Source organism: Choloepus didactylus, chromosome X (genome assembly GCF_015220235.1).
Source record: "Choloepus didactylus isolate mChoDid1 chromosome X, mChoDid1.pri, whole genome shotgun sequence".
Taxonomy (NCBI): domain Eukaryota; kingdom Metazoa; phylum Chordata; class Mammalia; order Pilosa; family Megalonychidae; genus Choloepus; species Choloepus didactylus.
The window spans coordinates 181,000,958-181,017,500 of NC_051334.1; the positions used below are offsets into that span (position 1 = coordinate 181,000,958).

The window sequence follows — 16,543 nt, forward strand, 5'->3', positions numbered from 1 at the left end:
AAAAGATCCAGAAATGACAGACATGATATAATTAGCAAAGAAGGCCATTTAAACAACCATTATTAATATGTTCATATGTTTAAAAAATTAGAGGAAAACATTAACATGATAAAGAGAACAATTATAGATGCAAAAAAGACCCAAATAAAACTTATAGAGATAAAAAATAAAACACTTGAAATGCAAAATACACTAGATGAGATTAAGAACAGATTAGATGCTCCAGAAAAATATATCAGTGAATTTGAAGACACACGCACACAAAAACTATACTGAAGAAGTACAGAGACAAAAATATGATTATATACTACATATCAGGAAGATGTAAAGTAAAACAAACTAGTTATTCCAACATTTATAGTGATGAACACAAAACTTCCTGTGCTAACTGAAAGAACTCAGAACAAGAGACTGTTCCCCATATATATGAAATTCTAGAAAAAACAAACATGTAGTGACAAAAGAGAAAAACATATCAGTGGTTTCCACATATGGGGAAAGAGCAAAGGAATGGTTGCAAATGGCATGAGATAAGTTTATAGGGTGATGGGATTGTTCTATATCATAATTGTGGTTGGTGGTGACATGACTGTATACATCTGGCAAGAATGCATTGATTAATTTAAATAAAATTGTTGAATTTTAACTGATATAAGCTATAATTCAATAAAGCTGATTTTTAAATTGAGCAGAGCATCAGAAACCTGTGAACAATATCAAACATTCTAACATGTGTATAGTTGGAGTCCAAGAAAGAGGGTGAGGAGAGCAGAAAGATGTTTGAAAAAACAATAACTGAAAACTTTCCAAGTCTAGTCAAAAAATAAAACCAAGATTCAAGAAACTCAACAAATATAAAACATAAATAATATAAAACCACAGCAAAGCACATCATAATCAAATTTCTGAAGACAAATGATACAGAATCCTAAAGGCAGCTGAAGGGGGAGGGGCAAAAATGTACAGAGAAGCAAAGATAAGAAAGACAGGAGAAATCAGATTAGAAAATGTGCTCACCAAAAGATAAGGAAGCAACATCTTTAAAGTACCCAAAGAGAAATATGTCAACCTAGACTTCTATACCTAACGAAAAATAAGTAATTCAAAAATGAAGGTGAGGTGTGATGGCAGTGAAAATGGTTGAGTCAGGACCTCCCTAAGTTCTCTCCTCCATAAAAGCAATGAGAAAACTCTAGGTCTTCAAAGGGCACTATCAGGAAAATGAAAAGAAAACCTACACAAGGGGGAAAATATTTGCAAATCATATATATGATAAAGAAACTGTGTTCAGAATATATCAAAGTGCTTACAATGCAACAACAAAAACACAAACAATTCAATTAAATCAATTAAATAATGAATAAAGAACTTGAATAAACATTTCTCCATAGAAGATACACAAATGCCCAGTAATCACATGAATAGATCCTCAACATCCTCAGTCATTAGGGAAATGTAAATCAAAGCATCAATGAGATCCACTTCACAAACACTAAGGCAATGATAATAAAAAATGGAAAATAAAAAATGTTAGTGAGGATGTGGAGAAATTGAAACCCTCACACATTGTTGGTAGGAATTTAAAAAGGTGCAGCACTGTGGAAGTTTGACAGTCCCTGAAAATGGTAAACAGAATTACCATATGAACTACCAATTCCACTCCTAAGTTTTATGCAAAATAATTGAAAACAGGTTTCAAACTTGTTCAGAAAATTTAATGTCACCATTCACAGTAGCTAAAAAGTGGAAACAATCCAAATATACATCAAAGTATAAATCAGAAAACAATATTGATATATTCATACAATGTAATATTATTCAGCCCCAAAAAAAGGGAATGAATTTCACATTTCCTGACTTTAAAACTTATTATAAAGCTACAGTAATAATGGTACCAGCACAAGGACAGACAAAAAAACCAATGGAATTGAATTGACAGTTTAGAAATAAATCCAGTAAACTAATTCCAGAGAAAGCAGAAGGAAAGAAATGACAAAGATTAGAACAGAAACAAATAAAATTGAGAATAATAAAACAGAATCAACAAAATCAAAGTTGTTCCTGAGAGAAGATCAGTAAAATCTGCAAACCTTTAACTAGACTGAAAAAAAAAAAAGATGCAAATTAATAAAATCAGAAATGAGAAGGGGGACCTCACTACTGACCCCACAGAAATAAAAAGGATCACAAGAACATATGAACAAATGTATGCCAACAAATTAGACAACTTAGATGAAATGGGCAAATTCCTAGAAACACCCAAATGACCTACACTTACTCTAAAAGAAATAAAAGACCTCAATAGACCAATTACAAATAAAGAGATTGAATCAGTCATCAATAACCTCCCAACAAAGAAAAGCCTAGGATCAGATGGCTTTACATGTGAATTCTACTGATCATTCAAAGAATTACTGCCAATCCTGCTAGAACCCTTACAAAAAATTGAAGAGGAGGGAACAATACCTAATTCATTTTATGACGCCAACATCACCCTAATTCTAAATCCAGATAAAGATGCCACAAGAAAAGAAAATTACAAACCAATTCCTCCAATGAATATAGATACAAAACCTCAACAAAATACTTGCAAATCAAATCTAACAATAAATCAAAGAATTATACACCAGGATCAGTGGGTTTTATTCCAGTTATGCAAGGGTAGTTCAACACAAGAAAATCAAATAATGTAATACATCACATTAACAAATAGAAGGGGCAAAACCACATGATCATCTCAATTGATGCAAAAAAGGCATCTGGCAAAATCCAGACTCCTTTCTTGATAAAAAGACTTCAAAATATATTAAGGGCATATATGAAAAACCTACAGCTAACATCATATTCAGTGGTGAAAGACCAAAAGCTTTCTATGTAATATCTGCAACAAGACAAGGATGCCCACTGTCACTACTGTTATTCAATGTTGTGCCAGAAGTTCTAGCAAGGGCAGTTAGTCAAGAAAAAGAAAAAAAAGGCATTCAAGTTGGAAAGGAAGAAGTAAAACTTTCAGTATTTGCAGATGACATGATCCTATATATAAAGTGCTGAAAAATATACAACTAAAATATAGACCTAATAAACGAGTTTAGGAAAGGGGTGGGATACAAGCTCAACTTGGAAAAATCAGTAGTGTTTCTATACATTAGTAATGAGCAATCTGTGGAGGAGATCAAGAAAAAAAATCCCATTTCCAATAGCAACAAAAATAATCAAATACCTAGGAATAAATTTAACCAAGGGTGTAAAGTACCTATGCGTAGTAAACTACACAACATTGCTTAAGGAAATCAAAAAGACCTTAATAAATGGAAGGGTATTCCATGTTCATGCATTGGAAGATTAAATATCATTAAGTAGTCAATTCTAACCAAATTGATTTACAAATTCAATGCAATCCAAATCAAAATTCCAACAGCCTAATTTGCAAAATTTGAAAGCCAATTATCAAATTTATTTGGAAGGGCAAGGGACCCTGAATTACAAAAAACATCTTGAAAAAGAAGAATGAGGTTGGGAGACTCAAACGTCTTGATTTTAAAGCATATTACAAAGCTACAGTGGTCAAAAGAGCATGGTACTGGCATAAAGATAGATATACTGACCAAAGGAATCAAACTGAGAGTTCAGAAAAAGACATTGAAACATCTATGGCCAGTTGATATTTGACAAGGCTGTCAAGTCCACACAACCAGGACAGAAAAGTCTCTTCAACAATTGGTGCTGGGAGACTGGATATCCATATCCAAAAGGATGAAAGAGACCCCTACCTCACAACTTATATAAAAAGTAAATGAAAATGGACCAAAGTCCTAAATATAAGAAGCAGGACCATAAAACTCCTAGAAGAAAATGTAGGGGAGAATTTTCAAGATCTTGTGGTAGTCAATGGATTCTTAGATTTTACACCTAAAGCACAAGCAAAGAAAGAAAAAATAGATAAATGGAACCTCTTCAAAGTTAAAAACTTCCGTGCTTTAAAGGACTTTGTCAAGAAAGTAAAAAGGCAGCCTACTTAATGTGAGAAAATGTTGGGAAAGCACATATCTGATAAGGGTTTAATATCGGGAGTATATAAAGAAATCCTACACCTCAACAATAAAATGACAAAAACCCAATTAAAAAAATGGGCAAAAGACTTGAATATACATTTTTCCAAAGAGGAAATACAAATGGCCAAAAAGTACAAGAAAAGATGCTCAACATCTCTAGCTATTAGGGAAATGCAAATCAAAATCACAATGATATCATTTTATACCTACTAGAATGTTCACTATTAAAAAAAAACCAGAAATCCAAAAGTGTTGGAGAGGATGTGGAGAAAGAGGAACATTCATTCACTGTTGGTAGGAATATAAAATGGTGCAGCTGCTGTGGAAGACAGTTTGGCGGTTACTCAGGAAGCTACGTATAGATGTGCCATATGATCTGGCAATCCCACTACTAGGTATATGCCCAGAACTAAAAGAAGAGGTGCAATGTTCATAGCAGCATTATTCACAGTTTCCAAAAGATGCAAGCAACCCAAGTGTCCATCACCTGATGAATGGGTAAACAAGATGTGGTATATACATATGATGGAATGTTGTTCAGCAGTAACAAGGAATGAATTCTTGATGCATGTGACAACATGGATGAACCTGGAGGACATTATGTTGAGTGAAGTAAGCCAAACACAAAAGGGCAAATATTGTATGATCTCAGTAATATGAACTAAGCATAATAAGCAAACACTTAAAGTTAGAATCTACAATATAGGTTACCATGAGATAGAACGGTGGTATAGAATGGGGAGCTGATGCTTCATTTGTGCAGAATTTCTATTTAGGTTGATTGTAAATGTTTGGTAATGGATAGTTGTAATGGTAGCACATTATTGTGAGCATAATTAACAGTGCTGAATTTATGGGTGTGAATGTGGATGGAAGGGGTAGTTTTAGGTCGTGTATGTTACTAGAAGGAAAGCTAGAAGATAAAACATGGGACTGTATAACACAGTGAACCCTGTGGTGGATGATGTCTGTGGTGAATAATACAAATATAAGAATGCTCTTTCATGAACTATAACAAACGTACATCACTAATACAATGTGTTAATCATAGGGTGGTATATGGGGAAAATACACCTAATGCAAACTGTGGACTACAGTTAACAGTAATCTTTTAGTATTCTTTAAATATAAATGAATCTATAGAGACAGAATTAGATTATTGGTTATGTAGGTGTTTCTAGTTTGCTAATGCTGCCGTTTTGCAAAACACCAGAAATGGATTGGCTTTTATAAGGGGGGGGGGGTCATTTGGTTACACAGTTACAGTCTTAAGGCCATAAAGTGTCTGAGGTAAGGCATCAACAATCCGGTACCTTCACTGCAGAAAGGCTATTGGCATCGGGAAAACCTCTGTTAGCTGGGAAGGCATGTGGCTGGCTTCTGCTTGCTCCTAGGTTGCATTTCAGCTCCTCTCTCAGCTCCTGTGTGCTCTTCAAAGTGTCCCTCGTGGCTGCAGCACCGTCTGGGTCTGTGTGGCTCTTTTAAAATACTCCAATGTTCCAATTAAGACCCACCCTGAATGGGCAGGGCCAAATCTCCATGGAAACATTAAATCAGTTATCACCTACAGTTGGGTGGGTCACAGGTCACATGGAAACACTCAATCAAAGGATTCCAACCTAATCAGCACAAATACATCAGCCTTTACAAGATTGCACTAAAGATAATGGCATTTCGGGGGCCATAATACATCCAAACCAGCACAGTAGGGCTGGGGAAGGATAGAGGGACTGAGAGGTGACTGCTAAGGGGGTATGGAATTTTTCTTTTTGGAGTAATGAAAATGTTCTAAAATTGACTGTGGTGATGAATGCACAACAATGTGATTACACTAAAAGCCACTGATCGTACACCTTGGATGGATGGTAAGGTATGTGAATATATCTCAATAAAACTGCTAAAAAAGATAACCTATAGAATGGGAGAAAATATTAGGAAACCACATATTCAATAAGGGTTTAATATCCAGACTATATAAAGAAATCCTACATCTCAACAAGGAAAAGATAAATAACCTAAATTTAAAATGAGAAAAGTCTTGAATAGACATTTCGCCAAAGAACATATACAAATGGCCAATAAGCAATTGAAAAACGTTCAAAATCATTAGCCATAAGGGAAATGCAAATCAAAAGCACAATGAGATGCCAATTCATACCCACTAGAAGGGCCATTATTAAAGAAACAAAAAATAACAAGTTTTGGAGAGGATGTGGAGAAATAGGAACTCTCATTCATTGCTGGTGGCAATATAAAATAGTGCAGACACTGTGGAAAACAGTTTGGTGGTTCTTCAAAAAGTTAAGTACAGAATTATCATATTACCTGACAATCCCAGTTCTACACATATACAAAAAAAAAACTGAAAGCAAGGGCTCAACAGACATTTACCTATCAAAGTTCTTAGCAGCATTATTCATAATGGTTAAAAGGTGGAAGCAACCCAAGTGTCCATCAACAGATGAATGGGTAATCAAAACATGGTATATACATAAAATGGAATCTTATTCAGCTGTGGAAAGGAATGATGTCCTGATACATGTGTCAACATGGATGAAACTTGAGGACATCATGTTGAGTGAAATAAGCCAGACACAAAAGGACAAATGTCTTGTGATCTCACTTATATGAAATAACTAGAATAAGCAAATTAACAGAATTAGAAACAAGAAAACAGGTTACCAGGGGTTGGGGTGTGGGTAGGTAATGGGGAGTCAATGTTTAAACTGAACCGAATTTCTGTTTGGGTTAATGGAATAGTTTTGGTAATAGATGGTGGTGATGGTAGCACAACATTATGAATGTAATTATCTCCATTGAATTATATATTTGAACTTGCTTACAGGAGAAATTTTAGGTTGTATATATGAAAATAGAATAATTTTTTCAAAACTCCATAGGACTGCATAACACAAACAGTAAACTCTACTGCAAACTATGGACTATATTTAGTAGTATAATTATAATAACATTGTTTCATCAATTTTAACAAAATTACCACACTAATGCAAATTGTTGATCGGGAAAACTGTGTGTGAGGGTGATATACAGGAACTCTGTATTTTCTGCATGACCTGTATGTAAATCTACAACTTCTCCAATAAAAAATTTTTTTAAAAAGGAATAAAGTACTGACTGGTACATGCTACAACCTGAATGAACCTTGAAAACTTTAGCTAAGTGAAAGAAACCAGACCAAAATGTTCCATATGGTATGATTCAATTTATATGAATTGTCCAGAATTGGAAAATCTGTAGAAAGAGAAAAACGTTTAGTGTTTGCCAGGGACTAGGGGAAGGGGGTATGTGGACTGACTGCTTAAAGGGTATGGGATTTCTTTTGGGGCGGTGAAAACGCTCTGGAATTAGATAGTGGTGATGTTTGCACAGCCTTGTTAATGTACTAAAAGCCACTGAACTGTACACTTCATAATGGTAAAAAATGATGAATTTCGTTATGTGAATTTTACATTAATAAGAATCATATACTTGATAAAGATTTTGTATCCAGGACAATAGAGGTCTCTTAAGAACTCAACAGGAAGAAGCAAAATCATGTCAGTAAATAAAGGGCCAAATAGTATAGCAGAAAATTCACCACAGAACATATTCAGAATGAATGTAAAGAAGCACACTATGTAATAATCAGCATGATTAACTATTAGAGAAATGCAACTTAAAACCACTGTACACCAAATAGAACAGCAAAAATTTTTTAAACGCTGGTAACTGAAAGTGTGGGTAATGTTGTGGAACAACTGGAACTCTTTTACACTGCTTGTGGAAATTCCAAATGGTAGAGCCACTTTGGAAATCTGTTGGGTGCTTTCTTAAAATGTTAAACAGTCACTTACCACATGATCTAGTAGTTCTACTTTTACCTATTTACTCAAGATAAATGATTTCACAGATCCACACAAAGACTTGTACTGAAGGTTCACAGCAGCTCTATTCATAGTAGAACCAATTGGAAACAATCCAAATGTCCATCAACTAGTGAATGGATGAATACATTGTTTTTCATCCACATAACTATTACAGAGCAATAAAACGAATGAACTACTAATGTCTGCAGCAACGTGGATGGATATCAAAATTATTATGCTAAAATAAAAAACTCAAATGCAAATTACTTCATAATGTATTCCTTACACTTACACGAAATTCAAGAAAAAGTAAAACTAGAGAACAGAAAGCAGGTCAAAGTTTGCTGGGGCTGAGGGTCCCAGGAGGAGATTAAAGCTACAAGGTGAAAAAGAGACCTTACTGGGTTGATGAAAATGTTTTGTATTACGAATGCTCTGGTGGCTACACAACTGTACATGTTGATGAGAACTCATCAAAGTACATGGTTAAAATTGGTAAATGTTATTGTATGTAAATTTTACAACGTTAAAGACTAATGAGAACCTGCATGGGAGAAGCATACCTGGGGTGGCCCTGCACTCAGCTCATCTCTGCTGGTGCAGCTTGTCCCCCCTACCCTGAGCATGGCAGCCCAGCCATCTGAGAGTGCGTGCTCCCTCCCACACAGCCTGGGCTTGGCTGGCTGGAATTGAGGATGGGAGAGTAGCTACAAGAGGTGACCCCGCGACACTGAAATTAATGTTTTTGGAGACAATTTTGTGATATTTGATTTACCCGTGGAGTAATGTGGACAGATGTTCTCAAACTCGCATCCTGTATCAACTGGAACCAGCAGTGTGTCTTAATGTTCACTTAAATCAGAACTGGTGTAAGGAAAAGAATGAGAGTCCGGTTAAATAAAGGTGATTATGTCAGAGACTTGAAAAGGATCGTTCTCTGTTTTCTAATAGTGTATATGGCCCTTTTAGTGGGAACAGATCAGGATTTTTACAGTTTACTTGGAGTATCCAAAAGTGCAAGCAGTAGAGAAATAAGACAAGCTTTCAAGAAATTGGCATTGAAGTTACAACCTGATAAAAATGCAAGCATATTAATTACTCAAAGATGAAGAGCTCCAGGAAAAGTATGACAAATATGGGGAAAGGGGACTTACAGATAATCAAGAAAGAGGCCACTATGAAAGCTTGAACTATTACTGTTATGATTTTGAAATCATAACATTAGGTAGAAGAAAATTTGATACTGCGGTTAATTCTGGAGAACTGTGATTTGTAAACTTTTACTCCCCAGGATGTTCACACTGCCATGATTTAGCTCCCACATGGAGAGACTTTGCTAAAGAAGTGAATGGATTACTTCGAATTGGAGCTGTTAACTGTGGAGATGACAGAATGATTTGCCGAATGAAAGGAGTCAACAGTTATCCCAGCCTCTTCATTTTTAGATCTGGAATGGCTGCAGTGAAATATCATGGTGACAGATCTAAAGAAAATTTAGTGAGTTTTGCCTTGCAGCATGTTAGAAACACAGTGACAGAATTACGGGCGGGAAATTTTGTTAACTTTATTCAAACTGCTCTTGCTGCTGGTATTGACTGGCTGATCACTTTTTGCTCCAATGGAGGAAACTGTTTGACTTCACAGTCATGACTCAGACTCAGCGGCATGTTGGATGGTCTTGTTAATGTGGGATGGATGGACTGTGCAACTCAGGACAACCTTTGTAAAAGTTTGGATATTGCAATTACTACTGTCTATTTTCCTCCTGGAGCCTCTTAAACTAACAAAGGGAAAAGTGGTATTTTGTCTTTTAATTCATTGGATGATAAAGGAATATATTTGGAAATAATGAATACTCTTCCAGGTTTTGAACTACTTTTGGCAAATACACTAGAGGATCGTTTAGCTCACCATAGACAGCTCTTATTTTTTTTCATTTTGGAAAAAATGAAAACTCTAATGATGCTAAGTTGAAGAAATGGAAAACTCTACTTAAAAATGAAGATATTCAAGTTGGAAGGTTTGACTGACCCTCTGCACCAGACATCTGTAGTAATCTCTATATTTTTCAGCCATGTCTAGCAGTATTTAAAGGACAAAGAACCAAATATGAAACTCATCACGGAAAGAAGATTCTGTGTGATATACTTGCATTTGCCAAAGAAAGTGTTAATTCTCATGATACTACACTTGTACCTCAAAATTTTCCTGCCAGTGACAAAGAATCATGGCTTGTTGATTTTTTTACTCCTTGGTGTCCACCATGTCAAGCTTTATTGCCAGAGTTATGAATAGCATCAGATCATCTTTATGGTCAGCTTACGTTTGGTATGCTAGATTGTAGAGTTCATGGAAGATTCTGTAACAAGTATAACATTCAGGCTTATCCAACAACATGGCATTCAATCAGTCCAATGATCATGAATATGAAGGACATCACTCTGCTGAACAGATCATGGAGTTCATAGAGGACCTTACGAATCCTTCAGTGGTCTCCCTTACACCCTCAACTTTCAATGAACTATTTAAACAAAGAAAACATGATGAAGTCTGGATGGCTGATTTCTATTCTCCATGGTGTCATCCATGCCAAGTCTTAATGCCAGAATGGAAGAGAGTGGCCAAGTTGTTAACTGGACTGATCAATGTGGGCAGTAGAGACTGCCAGCACTACCATTCTTTTTGTTCCCAAGAAAATGTTCGAAGGCACACTGACATAAGAATTTTTCCCCCCAAATCAAGTAAAGCTTATGAATATCATAGTTACAGTGGTTGGATTAGGGATGCATATTCCCTAAGAATCTGGGGTTTAGGATTTTTATCTCAAGTGTCCATAAATCTAACACCTCAGACTTTCAATGAAAAATTTCTGCAAGGGAAAAATCGCTGGGTGGTTCATTTCTATGCCCCTTGATGTGGACCTTGCCAATATTTTGATCCAGAGTTTGAGCTCTTGGCTAGGATGATTAAAGGAAAAGTGAAAGCTGGAAAAATAGACTGTCAATCTTATGCTCAGACATACCAAAAAGCTAGTAGTAGAGCCTAACCAACTGTTAAATTTTATCCCTATGAAAGAGCAAAGAGAAATATTTGGGCAGAGCAAATAGATGTCAGAGATGCAAAAGATATTGCTACCTTAATACATGAAAAGTTGTAAACTCTACACAATTAAGGAAAGGGAGATAAGGATGAACTTTGATGTTGAAGATGAAGAAAAATTGAAAGAAAAAAAAATTCTAAGAAATGACATCAGAAGGCACCTTTTATAATGTTTCTACAATCATGATGGGATTAAATGAGCATTAACATGGACTTGAATTGTGCTGCCTGAATTCTGTAAAACATAAATCAGGGATCTGAAAATTTTTCTGTAAAGGGCTAGATTGTAAATATTTTAGGCTTTGCAGACCATATACTGTATGTCACATTTTTTAAAACAATCCATTTAAAAATTGTAAAATCCAATTCTTAGCTTCAGGTGGTATAAAAATAGGCCACAGGCCAAATTCAGTCCAAGGGTCATAGATTACTGACCACTAGAAATGATATTTAAGGTGGTGACTCAAACGTTTAAACCTTCTCTGCTGTATCTATATACATATCTAAGATGTACAAAGTGGAATTTTTCACTTTAAGGTTTACAGCCAGCTGAAAAGGGATAACTTGGTTTCTCTTCACCTGTTTTTCTAAAAAAATTCCATCTCTAACCATATATTTCATTTGAAAAACATACAATGTGGCAAAATAAACAGATACCCTATTTTTGAGCTAAAAAAATAACTAATGAGAAAGATAATGAAGAAAACAATGAATTCTCATCTCATAAATACTGTTTGTAGGGGAGATCATCTATTTAAAATCATTGGAAGAGTATAAAATTACCCATTAACTTATTCATTAAAAAGCTATTAAACAACGATTTACTGGCCACCTACCCTATACCTGATACTGTTCTAGACAATGAGGTTACAGCACTCAACAAGCAAAACAACATCTCTGATTTCACCTCATGACTATTCTGGTCATCCTTTGAAATATAAATATTTGAAACTGCATTGTTAATTGATTTAGGTGTCTCTCCTCATAGGATATTATCTTCTAAGTGTACCACCTCCCCATTTGACAATACCATTTGGCACATATTTGTTCTCTCTCACAGTTTGTGTGTTTTTCTTCTTCCCTAGATAGTGAGCTCTGGGAGAGCAAGAACCATAGCTCTTTGTTGTTTGTTCTGTTTTGTTTAATTTCCTCATCATCCCAGAACTTAGCATAGTGCATAGTCACTAAGTGCTTTATGGAATTAAATTGAAAACCCAGTGCATATGACTGTGATATGTATGTGTGTGCATGTGTGTGTGTGCGTGTGTGTGTGAAATGAAAGATTGTTTCTGATTATACTTCACCTCAGCACTTGAATAGTCAAATTCTCCATCCACCATCCCCTCCTCCAAAGGCAAGGGAGATGTTTGGTTGAGTATAAGGCTCCTAATTCCCTCCTGCATAGAGTGCTTCCCTGGTTAGACAGCTGCCTCTTTTGGCAGACCATCATTGACTGACTATTTTAAATCTTATGAGGAGTTATATCATCTAAAAGCTTTCAGAGGGCACCACTCTGGGAGATGATGAAAAAAGCAGCAAAGGGAGGGGCATAGATTGATGCCACTGCATCTTCCTAATAAATTAATTTGTTTTATTTTCTTCTAGCACTGCCTACCCCAGGCTGCTCCCAGTCTTCAACATCAACACAGTTAGTCAAGTTGACTCATCTAGAAAGCATATGCTCCATTTCAATGAGTGTTTCAGTTGATCCTATGGTTAGCCTATGTAGTCCAAATGTATGGAAGACCCCTATTACAGAAATGAGCACATTAGCCCACTAGGGATTATGCTCATTACAGAACCAGAGGACTCCAGGTATATCTAAACAAATGAAGACAATCTTGGGCATCTGAGTAATCAAATTCTGTCCCTTTATTAGGGTCCCCAGCCAGGGACCAACTATGAAGAAGAAAATAAAAGTCTACATAACATACTAAGATCTGCAGAATGATAACTATAGGAGCTAATTAGTAACACCAGCCAGGATGTAGAAACTCGTCAGACAAAATATAGAAAATAAATGAAATATATGCCTCTTTTTATGGTGTGATTGACATAGTCAAGTAGATCATAGCTCATCAGACCTGAAGCAGCACTTAGAGAACTTCTGGCTCTGTGCATCTCAAGACTGCCTATATACTATGAGAATCTGGAAATCCTTATATATATATACTGATGTCCAGGGCTCACCCAACTCCAATTAAATCAGAATCTTTGGGCCTGGATCTTGGGTACCAATATTTTTAAAGCTCCCTGGTGGATCCCAACGTGCCATCAGGGCATATACACACACATACATAGCATGCATTTCCTGTTGGTTCTGTTTCTCTGGACAACCGTGACTGATACAGTAACATTTTAATATTTTTCATCATAAAAGCAATACATCTTCATTATAGAGAATTGGGGAAATATAGAAAAGTAGACTGTGATCATATGGGTATATTAAAATGTTTATATTGTTTGTAAATCTGTTTTTCTCATTAATAAGTGATGCATACTTATTTTAGAGAATTTAGAAAAAATACTGCACATAATTTATCAAGAAGAAAATAAAATTCACCCAGAATAACTACTGTTAACATGTTATTGAAAGTAACCAAATTTATTCAACAAATAATTACCGAGACACGACTATGTGCTTGGCCCTCTTCTGGAAACTTGATATACATCAGGAAACAGAAGAAAGATCTCTACTCTCATGGAGTCTCTGATGATAATTCATGGATTGCAAAGCTGCAGTTACATTCGTATTGAGATCAAAAAATAAAATTTAAAATATTTTGGCTCAAATACCCATCTGGAAGCAGCAAAAATTAACATATGTACTAATCCAAATGAACAAGCCTACACTTCATTAAACCATCTGTTCCTAAGAAATCAAAATCATCATCAAGTTTCAAAGCGTGAGTATGGCAGACTAGGCCATTAATAACCTGCTTCATTCCCATCTTTCGAGTCTAAATTGGCATTCCCAATTTACAAATCCAAGCTCTTTTGAAGCCATCTAACACTCCTTGTTCTTTCATGCTTTCCTGACCTTAAACATGTTTCTTCAGCTTGAAATGTCCCTTGCACCACCTCCTGTCTTGCCTATCCAAGGAGTTCCTCTTCATCATTTGATACTCAGCAGCAATACTGCATCTACGATGCTCTTTCCTGCATTCACCTACATCTGGGAAATCCTTCACTCTTACATGGTGCTATTGCTATATGTATATCTTTATTAAAACAAATGTCATAGAACACTCTGTAAACATTTATTTAACTCTCAGTTCACTGCTACACAGTGAACTCCTTAAGGGTAGAATATTGTGTTATTGATTTATAAGTAAACAGTGTCTGTGAGAGTACCTGAGTTACATAGTAGCTGTTCAACAATTGTTTGTTATATGCATTGACAAGCATATTTTGTTGCATTATTTAAAAATGTAGTTCTTTCAACCATACAGATTATTTCCTCATACATAAAAAAGATGGTATTTGTCCACCCCTAGCAGACTGCAGACTCTTGTTTCTGGCATATTTTGGCTCTACTCAAGTGGATTTTGGCTCCCTCTTCCAATTGCTTTACAAAATGCATTGTTTTGCATGCCATCATACATGAGTGGAATTCATAAGCATTATGCTTTTTCTAACTGGTGTCTAAGTGAGCTGGCAGACAGCACGCATACCCAATGCCCTGCAAGTAAAATGGTAGATATAGTTCTTTCAGAAGGTAAAGAGTTAAGCTATCTGTCACTTCTTTATTGTAAATAACAGTAACAACAACAACAATAGTATTTTCTACAAGTCTGTGAGGGTAAACATGATTAGAGAGCTTCATCTTTATGAACCAGTAAAAGGTTTTTGTCATGTCCAAAATTTAAATGAGGCCTCACATAATCATGTTGATATCTATTTATAAATAGCAACATGGAAGAGTGTTTCCAAAGAGGCTTCTAGGAGAAAAGTCAGAAAACAAGCAGCATACTGCACTGCTTACCAAGTAGACTCTGGAAGTAGGTCTCCTGGGTTCAAATACTGGCCTCACTGTTTACTAGCTTAGCTGTATGGGCAATTTATCAAGTCCTTCCATGACTCAGTTTCCTTATCTGCAAATGTATCTGTGGTTGGGAGAATTCTAAGATGGCCCCCAAAATTTTCTGCCCTTGTATATATGCCTTGTAAAATCCCCTCCCCTTGAGTATGGGCAGGCTCTGTGACTATAATAGGATAATCATTGTACTGATTACATTATGTTTTTCAAGACTCTGTTTTAGCAGAAGGGAGAGATTCTAATCGAGAGCAATACCACTGCTGGCCTTGAAGAAGCAAACTATCATGTCGCAGACTGCCTATGGAGGGGTCCATGCAGCAAGGACCTGAGAGCAGTCCCTAGGAGCTGAGAGCAGTCCCTACCCACAATTACCAAGAAAACTGGGATCACAGTCATACAGCCTCAAGGAAATCAATTCTGCCAATAACCGGAAGGGGCTTGGAAACAAATTGTTTGTAGTCAAGTCTCCAGATAAAGACACAGCTGGTCATAAAAGCCTAAGCAGATAACCCAGCTAAGCTGTGTATGGACTCTGGACTGATGGAAACTGTGCAATAATAAATTTAAGTTGTTTTCATCCACTAAGTTTATGGTAATTTTTTATACAGCAATAGATAACTAAGACATTGCCTACATCATAGCACAGTTATGAAGACAAAATGAACGAAATATTTAAAGCTATATATGTTCCTAGGAAATGAAAAATGCAAATCATTTAAGGAACTAAAAATGAAGAGTATCCACATTCAAAACCCATACAGAGAAAGGAACAATATTGGAATAATTTCCTCAAAACTCAATCTTTAGTTTCATATCCTTGACTCTGGACTTGGAATCACACTTCTTACCTCTTTCAAATGAGCGCCCTCTGGGGCTACTTCTAACAGAGCTGCACTATAATTCATTCTCCATTGATCTGACATATATAATCTTCTCAGAAACTCCTACAAATAAATTTCTTCTTCATCCAGTACTCACTTATTAACAGTTCACGTCTCTTAAGATGTCTTCAAGCATAACAGTTCTATGGAACAGATAAGGTTAAAAATATTTAAATTAATCATAAATATGCAACCATGATGAATTATTTTTTCACATTTTAAACAAATTTTTCTCAATTTCTGTAGGATGTTGCAAATGAAGCTTCAGTTCTTTTAAAAAAAATCATTTAGGCTCTTTTTTGCCCTCCCATTATACTTATAATGAAACATCTGAAGTGGTTTAGAAAGATTAGACTATTAAAACAAAATAATCGACATTTTAGCGCTGATCTCAAGCTGTTCCATGAACAATGAATCACCAAAGTTGCCAATTTTACACTATGAAATAAAAATGTTTCATACAATAAAAGTTTATGCTCCTGGTGACAGCCAATTTATTATTTTATTTAGAAAGATTCATTTAACCTCCAGCTGTTGTATGCTAGGTATATTTTGAAATAAGTTTGTCACTTAGATATTGATTTACATGCATTAAGAATATTAAAA

General features: G+C 35.6%; 1 pseudogene; it reads left to right on the forward strand.

The window, feature by feature from the left end:
* The first annotated feature begins 8,799 nt into the window (after positions 1-8,799).
* Positions 8,800-11,117, forward strand: LOC119523467 (annotated as a pseudogene).
* Positions 11,118-16,543: the final 5,426 nt, after the last annotated feature.